Raw genomic sequence first — 14933 nt, forward strand, 5'->3', positions numbered from 1 at the left:
CCAGACATCTCTGTATGACCTGCCTGAACATGTCCGGTTTGGATGTTATAGCAAACTTTAGAGTCGCGTTCGGGATACCATCTGGCCTGGGAGCTTTCTTAGTGTCGAGCGATCTCACTGCTGACAACAACTCTTCGTTCGTAACTCTGTCAACATTGTTTGTTGGTAGTGGTGCTGACGGCCACGGGGACGTGTCGTGGTGAGGGAAGAGGACTTTTATGATCTTCAGCTTCGCCGGACTACGTTCAGGGGGTGCTAGTGCCCTCTCGTTTTGGCCATAAGCATCCTGTAGGTGGTTTAAGTTGGCATACTGACACAGGTTTTCAAAAGGCAGCCTTTTTTGCTTACGCGAATAGCCTTGTTCAGAGCAATCTTGGCCGCTTTTAACGCTTCGTTTCTTATTGCTCTTGTCTCCAGTGATCTAGCTCTCTGCATACTTCAGTTCGCTCGAAGGTTTGCAATTTGCTCGTTCCACCAGTAGATCGGTCGTCTGTTGTTCCACGGTCGTGCCTTCCTCGGCGTTGTCGAGTCGCACGCTCGTGTCAGGACGGCTACCAACTCTTCCCCATCTAAGTTCGCTGAGTGGTTCTCCAGTGCGAGAGCTGCACTAAACGTTTCACGGTCGAAATCGGCAACCTTACACGCTCGGGTTCCGGGGGCATTTCCCCTACTGCTGTACCTCGCTAGGCTACCTATCGTGTAGCGTATGGCTAGATGGTCACGATGGGTATAACCATCTTCCACTCTCCAGTTTAAGTCTCCGGCCAGGCCGGAACTGCAAAAAGTCACGTCGATGAACGACTCTACTCCGTTCCGCTGGATGGTACTTTTGGCACCGTCGTTCCTCAGCACCCCATCTAGCTTGGCGAGTGCGTCTAGCAGCGTCTGCCCTCTCTGGTTAGTGCGGCGGCTACTCCACGCCGTTGCCCATGCGTTGAAATCTGCTGCTATCACGACTGGTTTTTTACCCACCAGGTCTACGGTCAGCTTGTTGACCAGTTGGCCACCGCGGTGGGGCGTAGCAGTTGCAATAGTATACGCCATTTATCTTCGCAATGGATACTCCCTCGGCTTGCGTTGTCACCACTTCCTGAATTTAAATAATGACCCGTGGTCCAGATGACCGCTGACCCTGTTCTGTCCGAAACCCAGTACCCATTGTCGTCGGGGATGTGATAGGGGTCCGACAGGATAACGACGTCTGTGCTCCATTCTACAACCGACTGATGGCTGATTGAGCTTTAGCTGCACTACGTTTAAGCCATCTTGTATCCTCCGCCGAAGGAGCAGATGGTTTTGAGCCTTCTGCTTACCCGCGCAGATCATACACCGTGGTGTTTTGGTGCAAATAAACGCCTTGTGGCCTTGAGGACGTCGCCGTATTTCTCCTTGTCTGTTTTGACCAGCAAGGCTTCTCCTTTGTCCCTAGCCCTTCTCTCGCATTCTATGGGGACTTTCTTCTTTTTCTTCCCGGTTACCTTGAGCCAGGACCGCGCCATGTTTGGTCGGTCCTTGCCAGGATTCTCCTTATCCTGTTGACCCTTCTCACCACGCTCGTGCTAGGTCTCTTTACTAGAATCCGAGGACCGAGTTTCCCGTTTGGGGTTGAACCTCTGTCGCTATCCTTTTCCCTGCCGTCATCGATCAGACCCATACGCCTCTTGGACACGCGTTTGTGACCTGGTGAGTTTCCTACGTACTTTGTTCCTCTCTATTGTTTTGGCGCAGTGCGTAGTCGATCGCCGCCTGCCTCGGGCTACTCTGGAATGAGAAGAGCTCTGTTTGGGAGCACTTATCCATCCTTTCGCCTCCCTCCTTTCGGGCTATTATTCGGGCTCCTGATCACACTCAAGGCAAGTTCAGCTTGAGGTCCTTGCTGATGTTGGTTTTCTCAATAGTGAAAGCGATAATCGCATCGAGCTGCTCTACGACCGCCGTCATACTCGATAGAGCTTCACCGAACCCCGACTCCAGGGTCTTTGGTTGGTTCACTGATTCGACGAGTGCATTGCTGTCGCTCGTTTCGTCGGTTACCACTGTTCCTCCCTCCTTCGCACCCGGTGTAACGGATGGAGATCTCCTCAAACCCTTCCTTGCGAAGGGGTTTACCTCCTCTCCTTTTTTGTTATTATTTGTTTTCTGTTTAGTTGTTTCAATTTTTGTTCTCACGAGTAGGGGGTTTATTCAGTACCCTCCCGCCCGGATACCCCCGACCGAGCAGGATTAGACTTGGGCAACAGCCCTATATTGAGTGGGGCGCCAGGTGCTCATCAAGCTCCGTCAGTGGTTTGAAATTTTCTACCCTCAAACCATTCATTCCTTAGCACGGGTCGCATTACACGTTGAATTAAGGCTTGGTATTTGGACAGATGGGGTAGGAATTTTTAGGTTGGGGGTATCAGAACACGGGATATTGGGCTTGTGCACTTTGAGCTGCACACGGTCGCTATAGTAGGGCTTGTTTGCGGATACCTGTAGCTTTTTATAGAAGTTTAACAGAGCCCACTGTCAAACCCCACCACATCCTAGACGAGCCCTACAACTCACAGTGGCCTGGGAAGGGGTCGTCAAGCCCTTGGATGTGGTCCCTGCTGCCCCATAAATGTATGGTATCAGTGAGTATCAATGTACCTGTGCAAGTGCATCATTTCGGTTGGTTCAGTTCCAGAGCTCCATTCCAGTGCCAGTATCGAGAATTCAGTTTCTGAATATAGTTTCAGGTTCATAATTCTGTTCTAGATACATAATCAAGCATTCAGAAATGAGTCCAGCTTTGCATTATGATAGTTTTAACATCAAAATTTAGTATGTTACCAGTTAGCGAGCTCGCGTAAAAAGAAATCTCTTCACAAAAATTGATTCAGGTTTGAATCAATCAACGCAGGGAGCAATTCTACTGAGGGATGTATGAATAATAACTTTGGTGATCTCGACAATATTGATTTGATTTTAGGTTTGTTCGCAAAACGGAGTAAAACTTGTTGCGGTAAAAGCCTGCTGAAGTGTAACTTTTTTTTCGAAGAAAACTCATTTGAGCAGAATTTTTTAGTTCCAGAAACTTCATTCAATGACAAAGAAGTTCTAGGCTTGCGGCTTTTAGAATAATTAAATTACTTGCATAAAATTGAATTGCGTTACTGGCTAAAGACTTACCCACTGCTGAGTAAACGATGTTCCGAGTTTTGTTGAAAACGGACATTACCCATGATTATGTACTTTATTTTAATCGTGCATGTCGTTCTGCACTTTCAATTCATCTTCAGGTTTGCTAATTCGAAACTATTTGAAAGGCAAACTTACGGAAAAAGAAGCATTAGTGTATTTGAAATAAATTGGCAAATTTTTCGTCATTAAGCAGAAAGAAGTTCATTTAAATATATTTACCTAAAGTGTCCTTCATTTACTGCTCACAATCAACTCGCCGGTAGACTCCGGCTGCTCTATTCATCAGCGCACAAATAAAGTGTCTCGTCTCGTCGTGGTGGATCCTTGGATAGCGTGTTTCTTATGTTGTTGCAACGCTCGAACAGCGCATTTTTATTTGCCGGCAAACTTAATTTACTGTTTTCACCTAATTGCGCTCCCGCTCCCGGTACCCTTCGTTCGGGGCAGCAGGACCGTATGTTAGCATTTATTATAAGCAGCTTCTCCGTCTCCGGAATTCCGGAACTTGTGCAAGCGACTGACAAGCACCGTGCCGTTTGCTGTCATCAGAGTGTCGTCGCTGTCATAATCGTAAGAAGCTTTGAATGTTGATACTTTCCAATTTTCAAGTTCACAGTGCGCTTAATGCACTGTAACAACTTTGCCAACTTCAAAGCGTGGCAAATCTTGAAAAATTAGTTCATCAGTTCAGAATGTTTCCGTATTTGAGGGAAGGAAAATTAGTGTCTGTTTGGAACTATTTCCTCTGTCAACAAGTACACGATGTTTCGACAAACATTTACTTCTCGGGTCACGTCGTTTCAAATGGTGCTGAAATAGTGTTAAAATAAAGCAACCCTTACTGCTTCCAATCAAGTCCTATTTGATTATAAATTATCGATAATTTTTGACAATCGTACAGAATCTATGCAATATAGGTACATTTTACACACTGTTGAATTTAGATCAGTCTGGAGGGTGTTTCGACCGTTTCAATAACTAGGTAAGAGGCGAAGTGAAAAAGATGGGTTTCTAATGTCAGAGACAAAACTGAAACTCGTGCATACGACTAAAATTGACATGCTTCGGTTACTGTTTATTCGCTAATTTCAATAAAAGAAAAGGGCGGTAATCGATTTGTTTGTCCTAAAATTGGTGAATTTCTTCGACGTTGAATAATGATGAATTTTCCTAACAGCAAAAAAGGTGTCCCCAAGCCATGCGTTTTGAACTTATCAACCGTTTTCTCCAAGCTCGAGTTGGCTGGTAAATGACTTGACAGTGCGTCAACAAGACCCCTTAGAGGACCTTAGCCTCTTGTTCGGCAGCTCCGAACACACATTACAAACAATGTGGCGAAAGATTCGATCCGGAAACTCGCAACATGGAGCATGACGAACTCCAACCAAGCAACTTCGAAATCGTTACCCAACAGGAACTTTGCCGGACAGGACAAAAAGTATGAAAACAGCCAGTGCCAGATACGTTAGAGGGTGATTGGATGAAATCCGATCAACGCAATGATGACTCAGTAGAGGAACAAAGGCCGTTTCTACAACGGCAGCGTTATCAACGTGCCGTCCTGACAATTATGACTAAACAACGGTTCGAAATTTTACACTTCACCCTATGGTTCCGGAACCGGAAGTCGTATCCGGATGAAATTCAACAGCAAGCCTAAGTTCATTTAAGCCTAAGTTTGGGAAAATCGATCAAATAATCTCTGAGCAAATTGAACAAGTTTCATTTTAGAATTTTTGATCACTATTTCCGGTATTTCCGGAATCGGGAACTGAGAACCGGTATAGCCGAAGTCGGTTCGTAGTAAGTATATTAGTAAGTAACTAATATAGCCCACAAATTAAATTTTTGAACAAATTCTTGAAGAAATATTACCTTGGTTTTGCATCGTCGCTCTGAATGATGGTGTGCAATTTCAAACACACTTTACTCTATAATACCGGAATCGGAACCGGATCGAGATGAAATTCAACAGCAACCTATGGGACTATAAGACCTTTTATTTGAGCCTAAGTTCGTGAAATTCATAATTAGACACATACATTTGTTATAATACTATCAAGTGGGTACAAATAAAATGAAAGAGAATTGTAAACACTACAAATGGTTCCATTTGTTCCAACTTATCAATTTCATATAAAGATTTTCAATCAAGAATTTTTATCTCCCGATACAGATTTACAGATTTTTCTTCTAAAAAACGTGATTAATCCACCTAGCAGTGAGATGATACCTTTTTTATCAATACGCATGTGTTTTTGCATGGATATTCTTAGGTGTTTTAGTTCTCATGACATTATTTTAATTATCGTCGTTTTAAACGGCAAATTGAGATTTTAATCACTCGTTACCCTGTAATGCCGAAACTGCAAAACATATCGAATTTCAATCTTAGCGTGCGACAATCGAAGTAAGTTCCACTTTAGAGTTTTTCGTCATTATTTATGGTACTTCCAGAGCCGGTATTCAGGAATTAGCATAGCCCAAAATGATTCAAATGGCCATAAATTATTACGTTAATTTACATGAAATTTATAAACTCATCATCTGTAATTCCAGAATCGGATAAAATTCACCAATTTTGTATGGGACCTTAAGTCCTGTAATATTTGTTTTTGAAGTTCGATTTGGTCATTTTTGAGAAAATGATTGAGCTTTGAGAATCGATTCGATACTGGAACCGGAATTCTAAAATCGGTGTAGCCGAAATCAGTTAAATTCACCTGAGCAGTGTGTAGACATCTTTGAGAAATTGTAGTGCGAATTAAAATTTGGGGGTACATTCCGAATCCCAAAAAAAAAAATGCCGCTCAAACTGAAATAAATTTATTTGGTAATCGACTATCCAAATCTGCAAACCCGATAAACCTGATTAATTTATGTGAAATGGACATTTATATACTAATCACCCTGCATTTTCTAAACCAGAAGTCGGATCTGACTAAAAAGTAAGAGGTTTTATAGGATTTTAAGACCTCTCATTTGAATCATAGATGATTCTTAGATTTCATTTGAATCTTAGATCGGTTCAGCCATCTACGAGAAAAATTAATTGCATTATTTTAATTTCGTTTCACATATCATCCTGTGGTTCCGCAATCAGAAGTCGGATCCAAACGTAATTCAGGAACCTTGTTTGGGAGTATACGACTTTTCATATGAATCTGAGTTTGTAGAAAACGGTTTAACCATCTCCGAGAAAATTGAGTGAAATTATTTGTCACACACGCATTTGCTGATCTCGACGAACTGAGTCGTTTGGTATATGGAAGTCATGTTCTTCCAGAATTTATTGCTGTAAATAGTTTAAATCAATATAATTATGGAATTACTTCCAACTCGATAATGCTGGTATCATCTGGTTTACATATGCCATATTCGAAAGATTATGTTGCCAAAAATGAACCGTGCTAAAATTGGTCCGAGGCAAATTGTCATAAAAAAGGATGCTGTACACAGTCTTTTTGGTACTTAGAAACAATTATATGTAACAGTATAAAAAATCATGTTTCATGTTGCTCCCAAGCATTGCTTTTTCATACAGCGCTCAAAATTCCTTCTACTGGAATAAGGCTTACACAAAAATATCGATATCTCCGTTAAAAATGGACGGATTTTAACAATCTATGGCTTGTTGGATAGGTATTACCGAGCGAAATCTAAGTCTGGAAACATATTCTGTTTTCAAGGTCAAATGTGACAGATACTGTCAAAAAACTGAAAATTTTGACATAACTCAAAAAGTAAACATCCGATCTCAAAACCATTCAATAGCGTTCTGGGTGACGGGGAGACCTTTCATTTGCGACTAGTTTGATCAAAATCGGTCCAGCCATCTCTGAGATCTCGACCTCTTAGTTGACAACACACATACACACACACACACACACACAGACATTTGCTCAGTTCGTCGAGCTGAATCGATTGGTATATGTCATTCGGCCCTCCGGGCCTCGGAAAATTTTTCGAAAGTTTGAGCGAATTCTATACCTATTTTTTATATATATAAAAAAAGGTAAAATATAGATTTGAATTGGGCAACGCTGCACGCTATACACAACTGAACAAAGCACGCTGCAAACTAAGCCAAGGCGGCGGTGTTTACTTTTTCCGTACCAGCACGTACCGCTGCGTACCGGTTTTGCTTCGTCATTTGGTACGATGGTTCGAAAGTTTTGACATCGATTGCCATATACTTTCGGAACCGAAAGTCGGATCTGTAAGAAAATAACACAGTATCTTTTTAGACAATGAGAGCTTTAATTTGAATCAAGATTTGTGAAAATCGGTATGTGAGCTCCGTTTTTTGAATCTTTTCTTCACTATTCTCAGTGCTTTCGGAGCAGAAACAGGGAAGTCCTAAAGTTAGTATTAGGTTTATATATCCACTAACTAAAAAAAGGGGGGGAGGGGTAATGTCAGAGACATAACCGGGTGGTAGCGTATATGAATCAAATGAACGGTTCAGTTTCTTTGATATTGAAGAATCTGAATTTTGGACCTGGATTTCTAGATCCAAATTTTGGAACCGACTGTTAGAACTGAATTCTGGAAATTAGATCCTGTGTTGTGGAACTGAATTCGAGAACAGGATTCAGGCTCGGCACTGAGTTCTTAACCTGTACTCTGGACCTAGATTCCACAGCTGAATGTCAGCTGCAGAGCTCCGGTTCAGGATTCAGTTTTAGTTTTTAAATTCGAATCCAGAATTCTGCTCCGAAATTCAGATCTGTAATTTGGTTAAAAAGTCTTCAGATTTTATTTCCTGATTTCCGGAAGGGATTGTAGAATTGAATTTGTGAACCAAATTCTAGTCCTTCACTGAACTGAATGCATGGATTCTGGAGTGCGTTTTTTGAACTGAATTCTGGATATAGACTTGAATTTTGGATCTCAATTATAATCCTGGATTTCGGTCTGATGTTCCAGAACCTCAGTTTCAGGATTCTGAAACTGAAAGAATTCTGGACATAAACTTTAGAACAGAATTCCGGTCAGAAATTTTGAAACTGGATTCTGGTCAGAATCGTATATTCAATTCCAGAATTCAGTTTCAAAATTCAGATTCAAGTCCAGAATAAGTTTCTGCAATTTAGCTCGATAGCCCAGGTCTAGAATCTAGGTCATGATCTCAGTTCGGTTCTGAAATTCGGTTTCAGTTTCGGATTCAGAATTCCGGAGCTCGATTCTGGACGAGGAACTGAAGTTTAGATCTGGATTGTGGAAATGAATAGAAAATCTGGTCTTGGATTCTTAATCTTAAATTCAAAACTGAGCTCTAGAACTGGATTCTGGTCTGAACAAAAGGAATCAACTACGCATGCTAGAATGAATAAAGTCACGGTTTTTTTAGCTTTTCACTTATGAAATATTTAGGAAAAATGTAATTTGAATTATTTGTTGTTACTATTCTTTCACACATTGCTGAACATATCTACAACGACGTGGAGAAAAAAATATGTTGATACGTTGAATAGAATAAGAGATATGCATGATCAAAAACTTACCACTTACCCATATGATAAGTTCTTAAAAGGCGCTCCATAGTGAAGTGAGACGTATTAACATAAAAAAGCGGATAAAAGTATACGTAAATTTTCTAATCAGAATCTATCAAACTACACTAAACTGATTATTTTCACTTCCTATTTGAATATTTCAACAGATAAGTAATTCTAATAGTTCTTTTAATAACACTTAGTGCTCTTAGAAGGGCTGATTTTGTAAGCTGTTCCCCATCGTTGTTCACTTTTCGTTGTATTTTTCTCCAATGCAAACGACCAGCATCTGGATGACGCAATCGTTCTTGTTTGAAGTGAAACTCACACTGCGAACGGTGCACAAAAAAAAAACCGTACTCACGACAAAAAAATCTGCCAACTAGATGAATTCAACAGTAAGTTTTTTTTACAAATTTGCACCTCGTTTCGCCAGCACTTCCAGCATCCGACCTCCGATTTGGGAGTTACGAGGTAGAATGTGCAAAATGAGCTAAACAAGTTCACTTCATTTTCTCAGAGACAGCTTATCCAATTTTCACAAGCCCAAGCTTTAAATGAAAAGTTTTTCTCTCCATAAAACACTACCAAATTTCATCCGGACACGACTTCCGGTTCCGGAAATACAGGCTGATAAGTACGAAAATTTCATTTTCTACTGCGTGTTTTATACATGACACGGAGAAATCAAGCGAAATACATTCAAATAGCTGTATGAATCTTCAATTAGGTAGATATGGTTCGTTTATGATCAAATACGCTGACTTTGAGTATACCGGATCATCGTTTCTGGTTCCGTAAGTACCAAAAAAGTGCTCGTGTGCTCGAAACCGAAATCTGTCTATAGATCGATAATGCAAAAAACCTAAAAATCCTTTTAAATTTGGCTCAAAACTGTTTCAATTCATGAGTTATGCTAGTTGCTGGCCAAACGAGCCAATTTTAGTTATGCCGTTTTCCAGCTCCCGGTTCCGGATGTATCGGAAATAGTAGTCGAACATTCAAAAACAAAACTCTCATTCATATTCTCAAGAACAGCTGAATCGATTTTCATAAAATTAGACTCAAATGAAAGGGTCAACGTCATTTAGAGCGAAAATTGAAAAATCGAAGAATTCTTATTACCTTGGGTTGAAACTGTTTAAAATTGAAAAGGTTATGTTAATATATGCCCATACAAATATTTTTGTTCTTATTCAATATTCAAAAAAAAAAAAAATTTAAGAATCTCTTAGCAATATTAATGAAAACGTAAGTTATATGAGAGAGGCATTCTCCAATATATGTTTTCATTCAGTCATTGCAAAAATTGAAATTCATTAAAAAAACCCTTCTTAATCCACCTAGTGGTGTGATAATGCCTTTGTCTTCTTTCATAACAGTCTCATGAAAATGTATTTCATAATTTTATTAAATAATTTCGGATACTAATTTCGAAACTAATTGATTCAGATTGTTTCGAGTAGTTCACAAAAGCATGCTTCAGTGTTTATGTCACACAGTCAGCATCATTTTTCCAAATTAGTGCTTGACATTTGCGTTGCCTATTTGTAATCAGTGATGCTAATCTAAAAAAAGCCTTCTTAGTCCACTTAGTGGAATTTTCATATATCTTTAAAAATCACCATAGGGGGGAGTACATGAAATTTTCGAAATCGAAAAAAAATTTTTGATGCCAAAAGGCTTAGAATTGCATGAAACGTCGAGATTTAGTGTCATCTCGAAAAAAAATTATTTTGAAAAAGTCGACTTTTTGGGACTTAGAAAATATATGAAAATTTTTCTAAGTCCCAGAAAGTTGATTTTTTCAAAAAAAAATTTTTTTGAGATGACCCTAAATTTCGATGTTTTATGCAGTTTTAAGAGTTTTGGCATCAAACAAAATTTTCGATTTTGGAAATTTCATGTACTCCCCCCTATGGTGCTTTTTCAAGATCGAAAATTGTCAAACTTTTACCACCGGGCAGCACCCCTTAGGCATGTCCGATTTAGGTCAAATTTTGCATGAAGGCTTTTTTTGAGGTGCTTAAACTTTTGAGCACTAGAACTTTACGAAAATAGAGTTGATCCCAAAATTTTGGCACCCTTATATATATAAGAGCGGTAAAAATCAACGTGTTTTGTCGGTTACGTCACTTATACCATCATATATCTGGAACCAAAAGTCACAACCATTTGATCTTCGAACTTGATCAACGGCCCGACAGTAGCTTTCGAACGAGCCCAAGTTTGTTAAAATCGGATCAGCCATCTCTGAGAAAATTGAGCGCGTTCAAATACAACGCTTTTTGTCGGTTACGTCACTTATACAATCATATCTCCGGAACCAAAAGTCACAGCCATTTGATCTTCGAACTTGATCAATGGCCCAACAGTAGCTTTCAAACGAGCCCAAGTTTGTTCAAATCGGTTCAGCCATCTCTGAGAAAATTGAGCGCGTTCAAATATCTTCGAAAAGTGCACATACACACACACACAGACATTTTCCGATCTCGACGAACTGAGTCGAATGGTATATAACACTATGGGTCTCCGAGGCTCCGTTCGAAAGTCGGTTTTTCCAGCAATTCTAATACCTTTCTATAAAGAAAGGCAAAAAGCTCGTTATGACCCAACAGTATCACCATATATATGTATTTGACAAATAGCCTTAACGTCTGCTTGGTGGTTTATGCTGAACTGCTAGGTGGCATCAACGTTGCCAGGTATAACGCTTAATCGGTATTTATACCTAACGAAACTAAGACGAAACGTAAGAATACAATTTTTCAGTTTCCAATATCACACGATTTGAGCAGAAACGAACCAACAAAAAAAAAGTCTTGATTCGAGCTAAACATTTCCGTATTCTTCTTCAGAATTCGTACATTTCGTCTTAATTTTCGAATTTTCCTGCATTTCATTTACGAATCCGTAAATCATTTATATGGAGATTCCCGAAGATCTGGCATCGCTGGTTTTGAATGCTTCTCCTTCCCACATTATCAGATCCGAATCAATTCCGAATCGGCGAGAAATTTTCATTCGGAATTTCATGTGGAAATCATAATGAATTCCGAATCAATTCCAACTCCAGTGCAACAACCGATTCCGAATAAATTTCGCCTACAACCGGTTGATTCGGAAATCAGTCGGAATTGAGTGAGAAGATGCGGACTGAATTGTCAATTTGTCTTCTTCTTCTTTTTTCCCGATTTTGCACGTTTTCGTGCTGACTTCAGTTTATTTTTAAATGAAAACATTACATAACTGATTACACACATTGAAGTTTTCATGTTTTTCGGATATACAGGACTAGTAAATAACCAGTTCTTCTTAGAATTCCAACATAAACTGTTGAAATTCGCTGGAAATTAACAAAACGGCCTACCTTAGTCAGCATCATCCATTCCTCTAGCTGGAGTGTAATGAAATGGCTTAAGTCGCCTAAATTTTACACTAACACAATTCAATGACATTTATAATGTCACTGTCAATCAGGTTGATCGAGCAGCCAACTCAGGCGAAAATTCTAGCACTGAACCGATCGAGCACTGAAAAATCATGCAGTCGAGTAAGAATTCATTACGCATTCTGTCATTTCGATAATGTGGGAATTTCAGTGCTGAAAATTTGATTGCACGTAAAATAAAAACTACCTTTTATTTGACTTTTTTTACTTAATTTTGAGTTCTTTTGAATCTTTTCTTTCATTCGCTTCTTCCAGTGTTGTCAAAATACAACCCGCATGGCGTTTTGGTTACCTGGGTAACCACGGGCACGAGAAGACTACCAGTACCGTTTCAATGACAATATCAAACAGCTGTCAATCAATGAAATTCCCGATGGACGACTTTGTTGTGAAGGTGTAAGTGTCGCTACAGCCAACCGTGGAAACCATGGAAACGCAAAACAAAGTTGAAAAATTATTTCACCAGAAGTGAATACAAGCTCGTGGATTATTTTCGTTCCTATCCTTTCTCCTTTTGGTAATTACTAATTTGTTGGTTTCAAAATAAAATCAATAATTTCAGTTTTGAAATTCCAATAGATTGCCGAAAGAATTAATTGATATGAGTGACCAGACTGAACGCGTATTTGGCCATTTGAGGTTTGAGCTTTTTTTTAAATTGAATAACTTAAGAAGGTTAAAAAATCTAACTTTACTGTTTTCTTTCCCGAAAATAACAACTGTAGAAGCCCAATTGAATTTGATTTGTGTCAAAATTCCTGGATATTATAGCCAGTCAGGAAAAGCAGTTTTGTCTGTAAGAAAGTTGTTGTATTTTTTATAATATATGTAAATATGTGAGAGTAACTTACAATATGTAGCTTCGAAATTTGAAGTCTATTCGCACTATTCCGGGAATAGTGCTTGGAAGCACTTTTTAGTAACTGTGGACGATGGACGTGGACTGGTATAGTTCCGAATAATATGTTAGCAGTCCCCAATGCACCACGATCAAACGCCGCGAAAGATATGGCTGTTATAGATCTTTTGAAGAGTAAGTGTTTTTTGCGAGTCGTTCACAAATACCTTATTCCCAGACACAATTGATCTAATTGGTCTCCACTGTGCTCTACCAGTCGAGTTTTTGTTACAAATTTTACTTCATATCAAAACTAAATATTTTATTTTTCTTCGCAGAAACAGTAATCACCGAGTTTCCTCACCGATTCAGTGAATGACTGTATTAAAAAAATATTTAAAAATATGAATCAAGCCTTCTAGAAGAAGCAAACTCGAGCTGCAGAAAATATTTTTCTGGAAAATAAGCACTCTAGTAAACAATGAATAGACGGATTTAAAGATTTGTATTGAACATCTTTCAATTGAATATTGCTTTCATCATCAAACTTTGTTTGAAAAATATTTAAAATGCAACATTTTTACACTTTTACAATGGTATAATCACATTGATTAAAGCTTAATTCTTTCACTATCTTTACGTTTCGTCTTAGACTCGTCGGTGCAGAGCAGTTCAAATTAAACTGCTTACTGCAAACTCAAACAGTTCAATTTGAACCGCTAAGCAGACGTAAAGTTATTGCTATTTGCAACACACTTGTAAAAGGTGATTTTTTTGAGGTTAGGATTTTCATGCATTAGTATTTGCTCAGATTTTTTGAGGTTATGATTTTCATGCATTATTATTTGCTCAGTATGCTCTGACATTTCATCATGAACGCTTGCAAATCAGTGAATGGGCCCTAGAAAAGTTGGCAGAAAATCCGCTTTTTTATCGACAAATTTTGTTCAGCGATGAGGCTCATTTCTGGTTGAATGGCTACGTAAATAAGCAAAATTGCCGCATTTGGAGTGAAGAGCAACCAGAAGCCGTTCAAGAACTGCCCATGCATCCCGAAAAATGCACTGTTTGGTGTGGTTTGTACGCTGGTGGAATCATTGGACCGTATTTTTTCAAAGATGCTGTTGGACGCAACGTTACAGTGAATGGCGATCGCTATCGTTCGATGCTAACAAACTTTTTGTTGCCAAAAATGGAAGAACTGAACTTGGTAGACATGTGGTTTCAACAAGATGGCGCTACATGCCACACAGCTCGCGATTCTATGGCCATTTTGAGGGAAAACTTCGGAGAACAATTCATCTCAAGAAATGGACCGGTAAGTTGGCCACCAAGATCATGCGATTTGACGCCTTTAGACTATTTTTTGTGGGGCTACGTCAAGTCTAAAGTCTACAGAAATAAGCCAGTAACTATTCCAGCTTTGGAAGACAACATTTCCGAAGAAATTCGGGCTATTCCGGCCGAAATGCTCGAAAAAGTTGCCCAAAATTGGACTTTCCGAATGGACCACCTAAGACGCAGCCGCGGTCAACATTTAAATGAAATTATCTTCAAAAAGTAAATGTCATGTACCAATCTAACGTTTAAAATAAAGAACCGATGAGATTTTGCAAATTTTATGCGTTTTATTGTTTAAAAAAGTTCTCAAGCTCTTAAAAAATCACCCTGTATAAGCACAGAAGTGCTAAGTCTTTCCTGACGTGCCGAACGAAAACAAGTTTCGACTAATACTGGCCGATTCAGATGGTCATTTAGGGATTAACCTTATTTTTTGCTAGGGCACATAACCAATTTCACTATCTTTACGTTTCGTCTGCTTAGCGATTCAAATTGAACTGTTTAAGTTCAAATTGAACTGCTCTACACTGACAAGTCTAAGACGAAACGTAAAGATAGTGAAATTGGTTATGTGTCCTAGTACAAAATAAGGTTAATCCCTAAATGACTGAATTCTTTTTTTTCTTACTACTAGAAGTAT

General features: G+C 39.2%; 2 long non-coding RNA genes across 2 annotated transcripts in view; one reads left to right on the forward strand and one right to left on the reverse strand.

Annotated features, from left to right (window-relative positions):
* The window catches only part of LOC131425237 (uncharacterized), a 17680-nt gene extending 14188 nt beyond the window's left edge, over positions 1-3492 (reverse strand). The window contains exons 1-2 of the long non-coding RNA XR_009228953.1: positions 3385-3492; positions 3154-3295 (exon numbers count right to left, since the gene is read on the reverse strand). This is a non-coding gene — a long non-coding RNA (uncharacterized LOC131425237). The remainder of the gene's footprint in view (positions 1-3153; positions 3296-3384) is intronic.
* Positions 1-14551, forward strand: part of LOC131425234 (uncharacterized) — an 18383-nt gene extending 3832 nt beyond the window's left edge. Inside the window, exons 2-4 of the long non-coding RNA XR_009228952.1 lie at positions 12370-12631; positions 12694-12753; positions 12840-14551. This is a non-coding gene — a long non-coding RNA (uncharacterized LOC131425234). The remainder of the gene's footprint in view (positions 1-12369; positions 12632-12693; positions 12754-12839) is intronic.
* The last annotated feature ends 382 nt before the right edge of the window (positions 14552-14933 follow it).

Source organism: Malaya genurostris, chromosome 1 (genome assembly GCF_030247185.1).
Source record: "Malaya genurostris strain Urasoe2022 chromosome 1, Malgen_1.1, whole genome shotgun sequence".
NCBI classification, from domain to species: domain Eukaryota; kingdom Metazoa; phylum Arthropoda; class Insecta; order Diptera; family Culicidae; genus Malaya; species Malaya genurostris.